General features: G+C 37.5%; 1 protein-coding gene across 3 annotated transcripts in view; it reads right to left on the bottom strand.

Moving 5' to 3' along the window:
* The window catches only part of PKIA (cAMP-dependent protein kinase inhibitor alpha), a 99140-nt gene extending 81496 nt beyond the window's left edge, over positions 1 to 17644 (bottom strand). Inside the window, exon 1 of one of the 3 annotated variants that reach the window (XM_082601751.1) lies at positions 17501 to 17644. The gene's annotated coding sequence lies outside the window, so the exon portion shown is untranslated. Of the gene's footprint in view, positions 1 to 2551; positions 2632 to 17500 lie in introns of those variants that run through there. The other 2 variants (XM_082601749.1, XM_082601750.1) reach the window with 2 other exon arrangements.
* Between the last annotated feature and the right edge of the window lie 2227 nt (positions 17645 to 19871).

Below are 19871 nucleotides of genomic sequence, written 5' to 3' on the forward strand. Positions count from 1 at the left end.
GTAATCTTATATGTCTTTACCATCAAGAGAAATATATTCCAGAATTAATTTTAAAAACACTGCTTTTACTGTGCTTATGTTTTCTAGTTGAGAAGTCTGGACTTTAAGCATTTTTAAATTATAGAACTAATCAGAAAGCAGGAGGAAACCAACAATACAACTGATGGCATTTGTTAATATAAACCTTTGTGTAAAAATGTTATGAAATTAAGAATGGAAAAATAATAGAATTATTAATCAACAAATGGCTATTTTAAAAAATCTAGTTAATAGTATACTACCTGGGTTATTCTCTTACTTGAAAAAATTACAGTATATTAGGATGTCTTAATTTGGAACTATATAACTGCCACTCTAGTGTTTCTAGTTTTACTAGAAGAGTGCATTTTTTTTGGTATAAGTGTAAGAAAAAAAAAACTGGAAAGTTCCATAGTGCAGTTTCCCTCCTCCCTTTCCCCAACAGAAAAAATAAGAAATACTGTACCTAACCAACAGATCTGATGATTCCAAAAGGGACAAGTCTCTATTCTGAAACACTATTCAGGTCAGAACATTCCAGATTAGGATTTTGTGAGACACTGGAAAATTATGGCATGAAAAATAGAAGAATATTTCTAATGCACTATAAAATGTATTCCTCAAAGCAAAAGAGCTAATGGAAGGCCAGAGCACTTAATGGATAAAATAAAATCAAATGAAACAGAAGCATGTTCCAAGCTGAAAGGGAACAATATCACTATTCTCACATAATTTGATAGTAGTTATAACCCAGTAAGATCAGGTTTAAAAACATTTAAATATATATAAATACACATATGTATAAGTAACATATATAGCACCTGAAGTAAATACATGTTCATATTCATATATTAAAGAATCACTTTGAAATTTAAAAAAAATTTTTTAACTATTAAAAAATAAACAGCTAGTGAAAAAATAAGTTTTCTTTGCAAAACTTGACTCTGGAAACAAAGATTCTTCAAATGCTTCTCCAAGAACTTGTGTGTTTATTTTAAATATAATCAAATAAAAAAATAAAAATAAAAAATAAATAAATATAATCAAATATTTGAAATAGAAGGCAAATGTTCATGAAAACAGACATATATACATGCATATATATATATATTTACACACATAATTGGCTAAATATAATTAATATATATAATACACATAAAATACAGATCTCCCTTAACTTACTATGGCATTGCATCCTGATAAACCCATCATCAATTGAAAATATCATAAATTGTAAATGTTTATACTACACCCACTCTACCAACCATCATAGTTTAGCCTAGTCTACCTTAAATGTGCTCAGAACACTCACAGTAGCCTAAAGTTGGGCAAAATCATCTAACAGAAAGCCTATTTTATAATAATCTGTTGAATAACTCATTTGTTTTATTGAATACTGTACTGAAAGTGAAAACCAGAACGGTTGTTAAGTGTGTCAGTTGTGATCGAGTTGAGTTGCTGAGTGGGAGGCGTGGCTTGCTGCTGCTGCCCAGCATCACAAGAGAGCATCATGCTGCATATCAGTAGTCTGGGAAAAGTACAGTTTCTACTCTAAATTCAAAGTATACTTAGAAAAAATTCAAACTACAGTTTCTACTAAACGAGTATCGCTTTCGCACCATGGTAAAGTTGAAAAATTGGTAAGTCGAACCATTGTAATTCGGGGAATGTCTGTATATAAATTTTTGTATAATATATGCATATATGTGTATGCACATTTATATTTAAAACAGGAATTTAGACTGTTTGCTACATCTCATCTTAGAAGCAGACTATGCCCAAAATCTATGCCTCAAGACTTTGGTGAATAGCTAATGAATTCAGTATTCAAACAGGGATTAAAAATATTGATTTGGAAATTCAGGACAAACTTACTACTAAAAATGTTTTACACTTTTTACTTAAAAGAACATAGATAGGTACACATGATTAGACTCTACCAATTGAAATAAATTATTGCCGATTTGGCTAGAGTTGTTGATCACCACAAAATTCTCTCTTGTGGACAACTATGGCTTACATATGAAATGGAAGGCTTTAGGCAGTTTTTGTACTTGTTTCCTTAGACCTAAATGGTCCACATAATGATAAAAAGTCAAATAAGAAAAAAATGTAAAATTATGTGCTTTTTAAGCCCAACAAAATGTTATCATACTAAAGCTCGTCTGTGTACTAACAGTGCAGTTTTTATAGGCAGGTGTTTCTGGTACTAAAGTTTTCACGTTAATTGAGGCTCTAGTTTTGATTTCAGTTTAAAGGTGTTGCTAGTGATTGAATCTACTCAGTAGTGCACATTTATGAATAAGACTCTGAATATTAAAATTCTTACATGTACTCCCTAAATTCATTGAGATTCAGTAAAATAGAAAGATATCATATACCAAGAAGATTCCTTTGTATATGATGTACAATGGAGTAACAGATTAATTTTCCTTTTTGGACAACTTAATGATATTGATTAACATTAAAAAACTTCAAAGTTACATATTAAAAAAAAAGATTGGGGTACAAGGCAGATAATTAGTAGTATTACCTTTAAAGGCTTTTGTTACAGGAAGTGAATGTTAACAACTCTTTATAAATTAAAGTTGCCCTCTCCCAGGAACTTCAACACTGTATCAGAAAAAAATAAAATAAAATTGTCAACTATTGCTTTTAAGAAAGGGAACAATTCCCATTTTCTATAACATTACTTCTGAAATCAACATCCTTATTCAACAACCTTGATATCATTTCTGATAATGAGTCAGTGAAAAGAGTGATTAGACAAATGGTACAATTCAGAAAGAAAATAAGATGCAGAAAGAAATTCAGAAAGAAAATAAGATGCCAACTGAGTTTTCCCAGGTCATCCAATCAACTCCTTGCAGAGTTAAAAATAGAAGTTAAGACTAATTCCCGCAGCTACTGCCAGATCAGAGCCTGACAACTTTGCATTGTGGTAGCTTCAACCTCTCCTACTACTGGGATTACCTGCATTGAGACATCTTCCTATGAGGTTCAGTCATTTCAAGGTTTGGTTTAAAATGGAGAGGGGTAGGAAAAGGTTCATAATTTTAGGGAAAATCTGTGGTAATGAGATCTCATTGTAAACTGCTCACGAGAATTAGAAAGATAAAAATTGGAAATATTTACTAACCCTTACTATGTCTCAAAGACTGCAGTAAGTTCCCTTTTATGTTATCTTCTTTAATCTTCGCAACAACCTTGTGATTTTCCTGTTTTAAATATCCAGAAACAATTAACAGTGGTTAAGTAACTTACCCTAAGTCATAGAGATAGAAAACAATAGAGATAGGATTCAAACTAGGTGAGGTTCAAAGTTCAAATTCACTTCCTGAAAAATATGATTAGAACATAAATGGTAGCCAAAACTCCCCAAAATAAATTAAAAAAATTAAAAGAAAGAGAGAAAGGAGGGAAGGAGGGCCTAGTGATCTGCATACCTTAAAAATAATGTTTAGAACTTTTTGATTGATCTTAAAAATGACCAAAAGCTAGCTGCCTGAGAGCTCTAAGAATAAAATTATTAACAAACTAAACAAAAAAACATTGATTTTTATACTCACTCACTTTGAGATCAACCCAATTGCTTTCCTTTCATAACACTGTACTGCCATTTTATTTCATTTTCTATTATATTTATTAAGTGATAATTTAAAGACAAGTATTTTGCCTAACAGGTTAATGATTTTTTTTCTTTTCTTCTAAATGATGACCAAGATGCCAATCCTCCTCCCCTTATTCAATGGACTAATTAGTGTCAGATCATTTTAGTGTCATATTTAATTTTTGTGGTGAAATAGTGATTTCACAAACCCTGTGAAGATGTTACACATCCACTATAACATGCATGCAGGTGGAAAAAATTTTCAACGGATGTCGATTTTGCTTTTGCTATGATTGTATTCTTTACAATCAATGAGATAGAAAAAGACATAGAGATAAGAGAACTGTTGACTCATATTTTCTTATTAAAATCTGTATCTTGGGCTTCCCTGGTGGCGTACTGGTTAAGAATCCACCTGCCAAAGCAGGAGACACGGGTTCGAACCCTGGTCTGGGAAGATCCCACATGCCACAAAGCAACTAAGCCCATGCACCACAACTACTGAGCCTGTGCTCTAGAGCCCGCAAGCCACAACTAAGGAGCCCGTGCGCCCCAACTACTGAAGCTGGAGTGCACTAGAGCTCGTGCTCTGCAACAAGAGAAGCCACCGCAATGAGAAGCCTGTGCCCACAATGAAGAGTAGCCCCCGCTCCCCGCAACTAGACAAAGCCCATGCACAGCAACGAAGAACCAACACCGCCAGAAATAAATAAATAAATAAATTACTTTAAAAAATAAATAAAATCGATATCTTGCATTTTCAATTTTCTAAAAGTTCAAATCCATTGTAGTTGAAAAAAGAAGACTAATGTCATATGTTTCCTTGTCCTGAGTAAATGGACTGTGCTTGGTTGAGTGTCTTTTATTTTTTTAATTGCCAAAATTTCTTTTTTATTATTTTTATATCTACTAGTACTTATTTGAATTCTACTCACTGTTTTTTTTTTTTCATCTTTATTGGAATACAGTTGCTTTACAATGGTGTGTTAGTTTCTGCTTTATAACAAAATGAATCAGTTATACATATACATATGTTCCCATATCTCTTCCCTCCTGCGTCTCCCTCCCTCCCACTCTCCATTTCCCACCCCTCTAGGTGGTCACAAAGCACCAAGCTGATCTCCCTGTGCTATGCGGCTGCTTCCCACTAGCTATCTATTTTACGTTTGGTAGTGTATATATGTCCATGCCACTCTCTCATTTTGTCACAGCTTACCCTTCCCCCTCCCCATATCCTCAAGTCCATTCTCTAGTAGGTCTGTGTCTTTATTCTCGTCTTACCCCTAGGTTCTTCATGACATTTTTTTTTTCTTAGATTCCATATATATGTGTTAGCATATGGTATTTGTCTTTCTCTTTCTGACTTCCTGGTTGAGTGTCTTGAACTGCTCAAACTTTAAGGTCCATCACCTCTAATTTCCACCTTACCAAAACCTCAGAAAAGAAACAGGAGAAAGGGTAGTGCCATCCATAACTCATTCCCACCACACCTACAAAAATAATCACAAGGAACTTGTGTAGAATACCAATTCTTTTGTATTAGGAAGGCAGTTTTCAAAATTAAATGGTATTGATTCATTTGGTTGCTTAATAAATATCTTGCAAATGCCTATAATAAAGCCAAATACCAAACTGACCATTTAAGTTGCAGAAATTTTTACGTTCTTGATATTTTACTATTTTAAAGTAAGTTTACATTTGAGTGCTTACCATAATATATGATACCAATAAGCTCCCTAGAAATCTAAACATTTATAAAATACACCAAATGCTGCTGTCTCATGCCTTGCTTTGCAATCCTGGATTGCTTTCTAATATGGAGATGATGTAAGAACTATAATCTGGATATCTCTTCTACAGGATCACCAGCCATGTCTCAACTAACTTTTATCAGTAGAGACTCTCAGTATGTACATATTTATTTATTATAAAACTATTTGGTACTGATCATTAGGTAATTCTGGTAAATGTGGGCATGTAATAATAGTTAAGAATGTCAGCCCCATTTCATTTCAGCTTGATCCACTGCAGGAAAGCACAAATTAGATGAAATCAATTTCCCCAAGAACAACTCACTTCCTTGAGATGAGAGATAAACTTGGATGAACAGTGATTTGTCACAATTTATTTTTGAGGGTAGTGGTTTAAAAAAAGTGCTAAGGTAATCTTTTCAGAATGAATCCTTTTAAAAATGCATTAATTCTCTAGTGAATAAAGCTTATAATTAAAAACTTATACATAAAATTTTACTTTTCTAAATTTTTACATATGACCATATATAGCAAATATTGAAATCTTAAAATCTTCATTATCTTTAAAATTTGATGGACTTTAAATCTGAATTTGGATTTGGTGAGTCTGACGGATTATTCTTAGTGACTCTATTGGGTACCACCAATTCAGATTCAACATTATTTCTGCAAGTCTCAAAAGAATTAAGTTTTGTGAATGGATAGAGGGTATTAGCATCCTGGTTGTTTTTCACTGCATTGAGATTACCAGAGAACCTGAGTGTGAAAGATCATGGAGAGGAGTGTAAGAAATGGCACTAAAGGTATCACTGACTTCTCTCTATTTACTCAGACTCTGCAGTGTACAACAGAAGGAACAAAGCAGGTTGTGTTGCTGCTACTGTTGCAATGACCAAGGATCCTCAGTCTCATAGCCATTGCAGTCCATTGTTTAAGATGTGAGCTTGTTGTTGCTTATTCAGGCAAAAGTCAGAATGCTTATTTGTTTTATGTCTGTTTTTTTAATGAGGGTTTGATTAGACAGCAATAAAGACAAAAGTAAATAGGAGAAATGTTTATTAATAGGTCTCTCCATCCCTAGCAACCAAAGAAAAGGCATACCTTAAAATATTGTTGTGAAATGTCTAGGGTGTGTCTGTCTGTGTTCTTGCAACCCTTCACCTTTAAGTAGCTTTTCAAAAATATGTTATAAACATGTTGCTTCATCCTTGCCCTTTTAGCCTGTTAATGTCTAATTTAAGTAAAGCAGGATGCAATCCCCAGCAAGTTATCTGTTTCTCCTTTCTTGGACCATGCAAATCAAAACAGTCTTCTTCTAAGGAGGGTAGTGAAAAGTTTTGCCAATCGTGTTCATACTTCAGCTATTCCAACATTCTTTTTGTTTGTTTGTTTGTTTTTGCGGTACGTGGACCTCTCACTGCTGTAGCATCTCCCGTTGCGGAGCACAGGCTCCGGACGTGCAGGATCAGCGGCCATGGCTCACGGGCCCAGCCGCTCCGTGGCATGTGGTATCTTCCCAGACCGGGGCACAAACCCGTGTCCTCTGCGCCAGCAGGTGGACTCCCAACCACTGAACCACTAGGGAAGCCCTCGAACATTCTTTAGTTTAGCTTAAATGAGACATTCTCATCTTTGGGCTTTAATTATTCTGTTTAAAAATAAATTTTAAAAGATACTCTAAAGAGAAACTAAAAAAACCCCAACAAAATAAAATATTTACCATAATGCAGGAACATAAATATGAACTAAAAATAGTTTTAGATGAAAAATTAATCTTTTTTATTTTAAAAATTAATCTAATTAAAATTTCAGATTAGGCTGGATAGAAATGATCCATTGCTGAAGCTTAAAAAAAAAAAAACTAGCTATAAATGTTACTAGTTTTCTACACTGTTGTTACAAGACTTGACTGACATCCATGATGTACTCTGTAATATTTTTGAAATGATGAAATGTGTGATCCAGAGACTTGAAATATTTCAATACTTGTGTATAGGAATTTTCTTCCATGAACTAGAAATGAAAAAAGTGAGAACGTTTCCTTGTTCAAATCACATTAAATGGATTCCCTTATAATACTTGCATTCATTTTTAAGATAGTCATAAATGAATGGTTACATAAAATACAGGAATACTATCTGTTGAAGAAGTTTATGGTTTTTATAGTCAATGTATGTATCCAAATTATAAATGTTTCTGCATAATCTCTCACCCAACAATACCATTCCATGCCACTCCAAGAATTCTTCCACCATAAAAGCTCCAGCACATAAAGACATGAACGTCTATGTCCATTACCACATCTCTTGAAATCATAAAACTGTTTGGAACTTAATAAATGTTTATCAATGTGTTTTGACTGAATGAAATTATGGCTCACTCATAGTACACATTACTGGGCATCTACTAAAGATAATATGGTAGTGATATATGCTAGATATCATTAATATAATAGAAACACAATGTACTAAAAGTGTTTTGCAACTAAAAATCACTATACATTGTATGGCTTTAAAAAGGAATGAAATGCTGATACATGCTATAACATGGATGGACTCTGAAAACATTATGTTAAGTGAAAGAAGCCAGACACAAAAAGACAAATATTGTATGATTCCACTTATATGAGGTAGTTTGAATAGGCAAATTATAAACCCAGAAAATAGAATAGAGTTAACCAGAGGCTAAGGGGAGGGGAGAAATAAGGGGTTATTGTTTAGTGAGTACAGTTTCTGTTTGGGATAATAAGAACGGTCTTAAAATGGATAATGGTAATGGTTACTCAACATTGTGAATGTACTTAATACCAATAAATGATACACTTTAAAATGGTTAAAATGGTAAATTTTACGTTATGGGACATTTTACCAAAATAAAAATATACTATAAAATAAAGTAAAAATTTACCTCATAATAGGCGTATTACGAAGTTTGCATAAAATTGCACTTATTTTAGGAGCTTATATGGTTATTATCATATCTGGGGACATGTAAAGAAAGCAACAGCTTGAGCTTCCCTGGTGGCGCAGTGGTTGGGAGTCCGCCTGCTGATGCAGGGGATACGGTTTCGTGCCCTGGTCCGGGAAGATCCCACATGCCGCGGAGCGCCTCGGCCCGTGAGCCTTGGCCGCTGAGCCTGCGCGTCCGGAGCCTGTACTCAGCAACGGGAGAGGCCACAGCAGTGAGAGGCCCGAGTACCGCAAAAAAAAAAAAAAAAAAAGAAAGAAAGAAAGCAACAGCTTAAGTAGTCCTCTTGAGTTCTTTCTCTCCATCTTTCCAACCCGGGTTTTCCTAGATTAATGGTTTTGTCACGCCTCTCTTTGAATACTAGCAACAGTAGGAATGCTAGCTAGTACTGGTTTCCTTAAGTATCAGCTAAAAATTTTAATGTATTTTTATGCTGGTAATTGTTTTAGAACCTGGGAGGGATATTGTTTTCTTAACTTGGCAAAAGCAAATATATTACTGTAGACAGCATTACTAGAAAGAAATAGTAACTTTGAAGTAGACATATGTCCATCCTAAGAAAACTGAATATATTTCAAAGTAGACCACACCACTCAACTGCTGGCAATGTTCTTCTACATACTTGGCAGTATAGTACTCTAAGTCTGAGAACTGTTTCATTTGTAAAAATGGTTTTTATTGGAAAACCCTGAATAAATCATTTGGAATGTGTAACGTTTAGAGCTCCTTCTGGGATTCCTTTTCCATGAATCAAGGTTCTTTGATTCACTATTCTCCTTGGCACTTGCTTCCTAGTCATCTCAGCAGCCTTTGTGCCATTGCTAATGAAGAGCTCCCATTTTAGGTCCTAAAGCAGGGAGAACAATAAAAGGAGGACCTCATTTCAAGTACCAGAAATGTCTGGGCTATAAAGGACACACATATTGTCAAAGTAAGCCCAGAGTGGGGTAACATCACCAAGGTCATTCCTGGCTCCACGCCCCGCCCCCAGAAGGAACAACTAACAGTTATTTGGAAACAGGACACTATTTGAGAGAATCCTAGAACATGGAGGTGAGGCTGAAGCACCCCTGTGCACCACAGAGACCAAGACAGACTGCATTAGAAGGGTGAGAGAAGGAGCTACACGTTGACCACATTGCCCCTCCCCCAGGCCAGTGGAGCACCATGGGTGAGGTCTCCCCTGAACCTCTGGTTCCTCCAGTAGGAGAAGAGAACTGGGGGACAGCAAGCACCACCACTAGCATTGGGGTTGCTTTGTGGGAGCCACTGCTCTAATCTATTCCACTGGGATTGCAGGGGAATTTGCAGGGTTTGACCAGTAAAAGTTGGAATGGTCAAAGTTGGACTGGTCATGAAGGGGGAAGGGGCATGCAACAGCCAGCACATAGATTGTGACAGATGGAATTCATACCTGCAGTGCCCAAGTAGTGATCACAACTGACATCTTTGCTTATCTACAGAGCCAGCTTGGCGGGGCACTACAACCAGGGAACTCAGCAGGGTACAGATCCACCTGATACGCATCTGGCCCTTAAGCCTGGTTTGCCCATACCCAGGGAAAGAGCAGAGTCACAGCCCACCCACTGTGGAGAGTGTCTTCTGGCCATCTGACCAAAAGGGCTGGCAGTAATTCCTGGAAGCTATTTGGCCCGGTCGTGCTCCAGCCAAGAGGCAGGCAGCCAGAGCTCATCACTGGCTCTGGTACAAAGCAGAGCCAGTACCAGGTGTGGAGGGATCCTGTACCATGCACAGGCAGGGAGATTAATTCATATCCAAGGCTGAGAGTAGATCCCAGCTCCTCCCAACTGAGGAGGCTGTTTGAGAAATTAAGAGTAGCCTTGAGTGGCCCCTCCTTATCCCACCCAGGCAAAGGAACTGGGACTAGCCCCATCCCATCTGCTGTGGAGAGTGTCTTCCTGGCCCATCTGACTAGAAGGATTGGTGACAACTCCTAGAAACTGTGCGGCCCAGCAGTGCTCAAGCCTAGAGAAGGGTAGGCAGAGCTGATAGTCTGCAAAGCAAAGCCAGTGGCCTTGTTCAGCCACAGAACGTGGGGTGTAGATCAGCTTGAGTTAAGACAACAAAGAGCTTTACTGGCTTTAGAGCTGCTTCTCCTGTTGCACCCAGGCAGGAAATCTAATTCATAGCCCTACTCATCACTGAATACAGCCTTCAGCATGTCCAACTGGGGAACATAACCAGAGAACATGGGAAGCTGTACAGCCCATTAAACAGCCCTAGATACAGTGGTACTTGAACAGACAGCACAGCCTGTGGCCTCCCTCATCTGCAGGGCAAAACCAGTGTCCTCACCTGACCAGGGAATTAAGTGCACAATCTGGCCTGATTTGGGTTCCCAAGCAATGAACTATACAGGCTCTGGGTCCTGTCCAGAGCCAGGTCCTATACAGGCTCTAATTCTCTGCCAGGAAATGAATTCATAGCTCCATCTACTACTACTACTGAATATAATACCAAGTAAAGTCTGGAGGAAGAGCCCAATTACTCAAATATGCAGATACCAATGTAAGGAATCAAGGATCACAAAAATTAGGCAAATATGACACCACCAAAGGATAGTAATAAAACTCCAATAACTGATCTTAAACAAATGAAGATCTATGAACTGTCAAAGAATTCAGAATAATCCTCCTAAGGAAGTTTAGTGAACTACAAGAAAGCACAGACAACTAAGTGAAATTAGGAAAACAATGCATGAACAAGACAAGAAGTTTGACAAGGAAATAGCAATATCAAAAAAACAGGAACACTAGATTTTAAAAATACAATAACTGAACTGAAGAATTCAATAGAAAGTTTCAAAGGTAGATTCGACCATGCAGAAGAAAGAATCAACAAACTGGAGAATAGGACATTAGAAATTACCCAGTGAAAGGAACAAAAAGGAAAAGAATAAAAAGAGTGAAGAAAGCCTATGGAAATTATGGGACACAATAAAGTAAACAATGTTCATGTTATGGGAATTCCAGAAGAAGAAAAGAGAGAGAGAAAGGGAAAAAAAAGTATATTTAAAGCAATAATGGATGAAACCTTCCCAAACCTAGGATGAGAAATGGACATCCAGATCCATGAAGCCCAAACAAGCCCAAATAGGTTGAACTCAAATAGGGCTACACTGAGACACATTGCAATTAAATCGTCAAAAACAAAGAAAGAATTTTAAGACCAGCAAGAGAAAAGAGAGAAGTTACATACAAGGGAACCCTGGGATAATTGGATATTCACATGTAAAAGAATGAAATTGGACCAATATCTTACACCACTCACAAAACTAACTTGAATTGGATTAAAGACTCAAATGTAAGACCTGAAACTATGCAACTGCCAGAAGAAAACATAGGAATAAAGCTCATTACATGGGTTTGGTAATGACTTTTTGGATATGACACTGAAAACACAAATGACAAAATAAAATATAAACAAATGGAACTACATCAAACTAAAAAGCTTCTGCACAGCAAAGAAAAACAAAAACAAAAACAAATCAACAAAATGATTGAAAAGGCAACCTATAGACTGGGAAAAATATTTGTAAACCATATATCTGATAAGGGTTAATATCCAAAATAAATTAAAAATTCATACAAATCAATAGCAAAAAAAAAAAATTACCCAATTAAAAAATGAACAAAGGACCTGAATAGACATTTCTCCAAAGAAGACACACAAAAAGCCAACAGTTACATGAAAAGATGCCCAATACCACTAGTCATTAGGGAAATGCACATTAAAACCACACTGAGATATTACCTCACACCTGTTAGAACAATCATCCTCAAAAAGTCAAGAGATAACAAATGCTCATGAGGATGTGGAGAAAAGGGAACACTTGTGCTGTTGGTGGGATTGTAAATTGGTAAAGCCAATATGGAAAACAGTATGAAGGGTCCTCAAAAATTAAGACTAGAACTACATATATCTAGCAACTCCACTTCTGGGAATATATCCAAAGAAAATGAAAACACTAACTCAAAAAGATATCTGCACCCCCATGTTCATAGCAGCATTATTTATAATAGCCAAGACATGGAAACAACCTAAGGGCCCATTGATGGACAAATGGGTATAAAGAGGTTGTTTTATATATTTATAGATATATACATATCATATGTATATATACACACACACACACACACTGAAATATTATTCATCTATAAGAAAACAAAGAAATGCTACCATGTGAGACAACAGAAATGGACCTTGAAGGCTTTATGCTAAGTTAAATAAGTCAGAGAAAGAAAGACAAACACTATATAATCTCACTTATATGTGGAACCTAAAAAAAAAAAAAAAAGAAAACAATCATAGAAAAAGAGATCAGACCTGTGGTTACAGGAGACAGAGGGTCAGGGGAGGGGAAATTGGAGGAAGATGGTCAAAGGTACAAGCTTCCAATTGTAAGATAAATACATACTATGGACATAATGTACAACATGACGACTATAGCTAACACTGATGTGTGGTATATAGAAAAATCGTTAAGAATAAATTCTAAGCATTCTCTTCACAAAAAAGTATTATTTGATCTCATTTATATAAATGTGTATGTTTGTGTGAGAGAGAAGGACAGAATACAAAAGTGCAAAAAGAAAAATTGTAAAGTACGAAGCTGCTTAGGTTTATATCTCAGTCTATAACAGATAACAATTTGTTTAATTTTAATAGGTACAAAAATAAATATTAAGCATAGAACAAGCAAAAAGAAAAACTGAGCCCAGTGTAGATGTCCTTAAAGCATTTGCAAAGGAGGGCTTTATCAGGTCCGTAAACACCTGCAATTACAGGCAAAATTCTATGTATGTGTGCTGTGTATGTACTTGGGGAGTGGATGTATAGCCTTTATTGAATTATTAAAGGGGATGTTAAGACCCAAAAGTTTAAAAAGCACTGGAAAGCCTGATCACAAAACAATTTTAAACTCTTCTGATTATGTTTTTATAGTTTTCCTTCACTCGTTAACACTTCAAAGAACAGCATGTTAATGTGGAAAGAATCTCTGCCATTTAGGTGAGATCTCTGAGTCTCAGTGTAAAATTAGCATATGGTAGAAGGATGAAATTATATACCATAGATGCAAGTACCTAGCAGAGTGCTTTAAAACTAGTACTTATTTATGCAAGACATCTTCCCCTGCTTACTTGTTTTCGGTAGAATGAAAGCATACTGAAAGCTGGTACAATTTCTTCTTTAAAGTTTTGTTTGGTAATGCTTATTATGCTTTTTGATACGGATGAGCCAATATCCACTTAAGGGCATGTAAGCTCACAGTAAATTTTGTTGAATATAACTGAATGTACTTTCACTATATTATTATATAGGGATTTTAAACTAAAATGTATTGCACACAGTATTTAGAGCCTAACTTGGATACTAGAGTAGGTGGATATACACCCCTGGAAAATACTAGCTAATTTCTTCACTAAAATCAAATTGCTGAACATCTACTTTGCATGTACAGAGCTAGGCACTGTATTATGAGTTGCAGGTAATAAAAAGTTGTTAGTCAAAGACTCTGCTCTCTAGGGTTATTTTAGAACAGCAAATCATGTTCAAACTAAAGGATAGACCAAAATAGAAAGTGCCATAGGGATTCAGACAAGGGAGAAACACATCTGAAATGAGAAGGAAGGTGGGTATGGGGCAGGGTTCATGGAAGAGGCAATGTATGATGTGAGCAAGGTTTCAATGTGTAGCAGGGTGAGTGAAAGGAACAAATGAAGACATATAGTCGTGATACCATGAGGCACAAAGTAGAACTAAATATCACTTTTTCTAGGCTGGTCATGAAGTAATTTAAGGGGATTAGTGAGAAACTAGCTAAAGAGATATCTCTTTATATATTACTTATTAATAATAGTTTTGAACACAATTATTTAATTTAAAAAAAAAGAACAATATAGGGATAGGAGATTAGGAGGTACAAACTATTATTATAAAATGAGCTATAAGGATATATTGCATAGCACAGAAAATATAGCCAATATTTTATAATAACTATAAATGGAGTATAACCTTTAAAAATTGTGAGTCACTATATTTTACACTTGTAACATATATAATATTACACATCAACTATACTTCAATTAAAAATGCTATTTTAGTGAATAAAACACTAAACAGTAAAATTTTAAAAAAATAACTTAGAAGAGAACTTAAAAATAAAGACATAAAGAACAGGTTGAAACAGCGCAGAAATCTGGCAATTAAGAGGCCATTGATAACTTTCAAAATAGCACTTTTTCTACCCATTCTCAGTGCAGGCAAAGCCTTATTAATCCTACTATTTCTTTTTCTGTTTTTCAAAATCTCAGGATAAGTCTATTTCAATTGTAGCTAATGGCAGTAATGCAGCACCAGAAAATGCCTTTTGTAAGGAGAGGGCAACTTTGAATCCTAAATCGGTACTCAAGTCTTAAATTACTGATAACACTGACCACCCATCAGACTAACTGTTTTTTTGACGTGACTGGCAAGCAACAGATTGATTTCAATTCTATCTTGTCAAATCTACAAAAAAAGTTCCTACAGTTCATTTAGCATCTAATAGCGTACATCCTTCTATTTGGTATTACTCCTCCTTAACACCGGGCAATTAATTTTTCCTTTCTCTAGGAAACGTTTTTAACAAAGGAAATAGAGTCATAAATCAGTTTCGGTTAGGAAATCATACAACTATTTCTACCTAGGGCTTTGAATTTAGAAACTTTCCTCAGAAATTGTTTAAATATAACGAAGTCCAAATTCAGAAATACCTTAAATTTAATTTTCTTAGGTGCACTAAAATAACAAATTATATTTTCTATCTTGTTTTCTTTCTTCCCCAGAAGGTTTCTCCAACCCTAATCCATAACTTAATGCATTCATCTCACCTATAAAATCACTGGCAGGTATGAGGCCAGTCCCCTAATCCTGACCCATTTCTTGCCAAAGAATTCAGTTTCTTCAGAAACCAAGTAACAGACATTTCAATTTCTAACCATCATTAGCATATTTTCATGTACTAATACTCAACATAAAAACACCTTTTAAAATTACAGAAATTTTTACTGTACTTAAGATCAATTGCACTAACCTTTATTTCATAAACCTTGGGCTACTTTCTTAACAATGAATTATTATTTTAATATGTTTTTCACTTATTATTCGGAATAATTATTCATATAATTAAATATTTTACAATTAGGTAAGAAAGGTGGAAAATAGTTTTGCTATTCTTGTTCTTTGTTCTCTCTTCTAATTGGTGTGCCTGAGTCAAAATTTTAGAATATTGAAAATTTAATATTTCAAACCCAAACCACATTTAAAAATAATAATAACAACAAGCCAAAAAAATTTCGGTCCAGAGGTTTGCATGGTCCGGGGAACAGTTCCTTGAGTGGGCCATTCATTTGGAGTGGGATTTGCCAAACCCCTCCACTCCTTCTGCCTCCTATACTGAAGATAGAGACAAAGAAACCAACTCAAATCTTTCCAAGGTGTATTTATAAATAGAGAATATGTAATCAGAAAAACAATAACGATATATAATAGAAGTAACATGATTTTTCAGAACCAGTATCTTGTTCTAAAAGCAATATTTAAAAAAGAAGATAAGAAGGTTAGCTATAAACCCTGGCCCTCTTTTTCATTGATCTCCTATTTTAATTTGTTAAAATAAAATCCATGGCCTTTTGAGTCAAACTGTCTCTTTAATTTCAGATTTAAAGATAACAAATCTCTTTTTAAATGGAATATTGGCACATAGACACCACACAGTCTGGCTTATTGCAACTGTTCTCTGTTGGTGAAGTGGCACATTTGCAATCCCCACCATAGTAATCTTCAACATTTCACAGAATATCATTCAACTGTACATCCCTAGGTGGGCAACAAGAATGGGCACTTGAGCTCAGCAGCAAGGCGTTTGTGGGGAAATCCTAGGTCAGAACCCCTAAAAGGGGAGACTAACTTGAGGATGCCCAAATAACCTGAGGTTTACCTTGGCCACCTCCCCTGGCTTTCTGACTGCCTGTGGGAAAAGCCTCTCTGGAAACTCTTGAGGTTATTGGGGGAATCCTAGGACAAACACACTGCTTGCTTTTGCAGGAGGACTTGCCCCATACCCTACCCAGCTAGGTGTCTCACAACCTAGCTGGACTAAAAAAGCTTCAAGAAAAAACAGGATAGACTGACATTTGCATTTCTACTTCCACCTATTCTTATGCACATGGAGCAAAATATGTGGGTATAGCCCTCTTTCTCACACCCCAACAGATTCTGCTGTCCTCGAAACCCATCTGGTAGCTGCAGTGACTACAATGAAGGGAGTTATCGGAAACCATGTTGGTACTGGGCTTAAAGGCTTTTTCATGCCATGCATTTTGGGGAAGGACACAGATAATAGTCCAAACGTGGTATAAGGCAATGCCCTTTCTGGGTCCTTGAAAAATCAGTCACGGAACAGAGGTGGTGGACAGGAGCTGACAAGAGCTGGCTTGTTAATGGGCACAGCATCCCCGGGGGCGGGGGGGGGGGAATCAATGAAATGATTGACAAGAGAAGATGGTAAATGAAGGGAGAAGTGGGGACAAGTGCTGCTCAACCCAAGCTGAACTCCAGGAGGTAAGTTTCTCCTCTAATTTGAGATTCTTTCTTAAGGTTCAGTATTGAAGTGGGTGTTTGACGTTGCAATGTGCAGACCCATTCTGATAACTGGAAAGGGAGAAGACTGAGGAAGGCAAAAGGAGAGAGAAGGTTTCAGATTACTTCTCCAGGCTGCTGACAAGAACCTGCTGCTCGCAAAGCAGAAATTAACCAAGCGAAGGTTGCAGGTAGCAACGTAAAAGTGCAACTCAAATTATTTTACATTCTGAATCCTCTTCAATATCTAAGCGAGTGTGGCACAGCAATGGTTGATTATTTTAAGATTACAGAGGTTGACCGCCTTCTTTGTTTGCCCAGTAACACCGCTCCTCCAATAATCTCAAGCACTTGGCTGATTAACATTTCAATTCCAGTTGTTGCTTCTTTTCCCATTGCAGAAGGCAGCAGGGATATTCCCCTTCTTCCCTCTGTATTACAAACCCCATTACTAACCAAGCAGAAAGCACCGCGCAGTGTGGCCGAGGCTAAGAATAGCCGGGCTGCTTACCTTCTCCGGAGGGATCGAATCAGCGCATGTCCCCGGCGCCGGCTGCCCCGGGGCCGCAGTGCCGCCGCGCCGGGTCTGTGCGTGGTCAGCTCGGCCGGCCCCCACCCCACCTGCCAGCTGCAGCAGCTGCTCCCGCCGCCGAGCTCCGGCCGCATGAAGTCATCCCCCGCGCCGGGCCGGATCGCCACATTCCGCGCCAGCCGCGGGGGGAGAGGGACCTCTCCCGGCTGCGGGGACCGGCTCCTGGAAAGTGCTCTCAACGATCGCTACCCTTCCCGGTTGTAGGGTTATTTTCTAGGAATGCTTTTACAGAAGAAGCGTCGCCGGCTGGTGGACCGAGAGAGAAGAGCCAGAGTGACTTTCTCTGCAGAGCGCCTTTCCTCTGAGCGCTCCCCTGTCACTCCCGCGGCATGGACAGCTCCATTCCGCTGTGTAGGTTTTCCACCCTCTTCATCTTCCTTATCTGTATTGTTCATTTCGCTGAATTTGAGAGTGGGCTTAGCTTTTAAGATATCATTCAAACACTCAGAAAATATTTTAAATTGGCGACTAGTTTTTCTAAGCCCCTTGTAGCAAGCTCCACTTTCCCCCAACACACACACACACACACACACACACACAGTTACTCGCACGTACACACCCAGCCAAACCACTCACAATTATGAAAGCTGGGTCCTCTCGCCCTCTTGCCTACGTAATGGAACAGGAAACTCCCAAAGGAGTGGGGAAGTAGGACCGGCTAGCGAAAGCACTCGAGGAAAGAGAGAGGGGTCGCCCCAAGATTTTGTTGCTGTTTAGTGGTGTCCTTAGTGGACAGATGTTCCCCCTCTAACCCCCTGACCCCGCCCCGAGTGGAATGGCTGGTCTGGTGACAGCTGTAACATTTGGAAACAAAGAAGCTGAAGCCACATGAACAGATGGCTGCATCTCTTTCTTTCCCGAAGGATTTATCAGAATTGGCTTTAGGAATAATATTAGCATATACGTATATAATAAGCCCTTTCCTTCTCTCTTTAAATCGTCACCAGCTATTAACAGGTTTCTCTCTCTCTCTCATCTTCCTCCCTCCCTCCTTCCCTCCCTCCCTCTCCTAAGCTGACCAGATCATCAGTTTCCGGACTTAAGGGGGAAAAAAGGCCAAGGATGTGCTCTCTTTACAGCTGAACCAGGGTTTATTTTCCCAGTGTTGAGCCATCCCCAAGTAGAGAGGCTCTTTGACACTAGAGTTCTCTGTGAGTGAACTTCTCACCTTCAGCTTGCTTTTGGAATTGCCCATCACTAGGTCCAGGCCAGTTTTATCCTTGGATTTGTCCAGCGACCTAAACAGTATAATTGCACAAGGCCAAGGCAGTACTTTTAATCTAGGAAGAGTTCCCAACTCTCTGTTTAGCAGTTCCAAAATTAGGAGGTAGTGTTAGCAAACAGTTTCAACAAGGCTCAGTAAGAACTCTTGACCCTAGAATGCGGGCTTTTTAAAAGCTGGGACAACCTAATTCATCTCTCTGAGTTTCACTTTCATAAAAGTAGACCTCACCAAAGAGCAGGGAATTCTTAATATGTATCAAAGTGTATGTGGAATCTGGATGGGAATATTACATCTTTAATTTCACTAACCTCTAACTGGAATTTAGTATTTAGCATTTCCTTTAAATCTAAATGCAGACAACAAACCACAATAATATTAGGAGTACCTGTGACTATATCACCAGCAGATGTCACAGACAATTTCCTACGGCAGTTTTTATAGATATCTCAAAGTATCACTACTCTGATGTTACAATCAAATCATCATTACCTTTTTTGTTTTATCTAATAGACTATATATATTTTAGAATGGTTTTAGATATACAGAAAAATTAAGGGGATAATACAGAGTTCTTATATATCTCATTCCCAATTTCCTCTATTATTGACACCATACACTAGTGTGGTACCTTTTTTACAATTAATGAGTCAATATTAATACAATAATATTAACCAGAGTCTGTACGTTATTCAGATTTCCTTGGCTTTTGCCTAGTGTCCTTAATTCTGTTTCAGGCTTCCATCCAGGACACCATATTACATTTAGTTATCAAGTCCCCTTAGGCTCCTCTTGGCTGTGGTAGTTTCTCAGGCTTTTCTTGTTTTTGATAACCTTGACAGATTTTTTTTTAATTTATTTAATTTATTTATTTATTTTTGGTCGTGTTGGTTGTTCGTTGCTGCGCGCGGGCTTTCTCTAGTTGCGGAGAGCGGGGGCTACTCTTTGTTGCAGTGTGCAGGCCTCTCATTGCAGTGGCCTCTCTCGTTGTGGAGCACGGGCTGTAGGTGCGTGGGCCTCCGTACTTGCAGCACATGGGCTCAGTAGTTGTGGCTCACAGGCTCTAGA

This window comes from Mesoplodon mirus (assembly GCF_964341445.2).
Source record: "Mesoplodon mirus genome assembly, chromosome: 16".
Lineage (NCBI taxonomy): Eukaryota > Metazoa > Chordata > Mammalia > Artiodactyla > Ziphiidae > Mesoplodon > Mesoplodon mirus.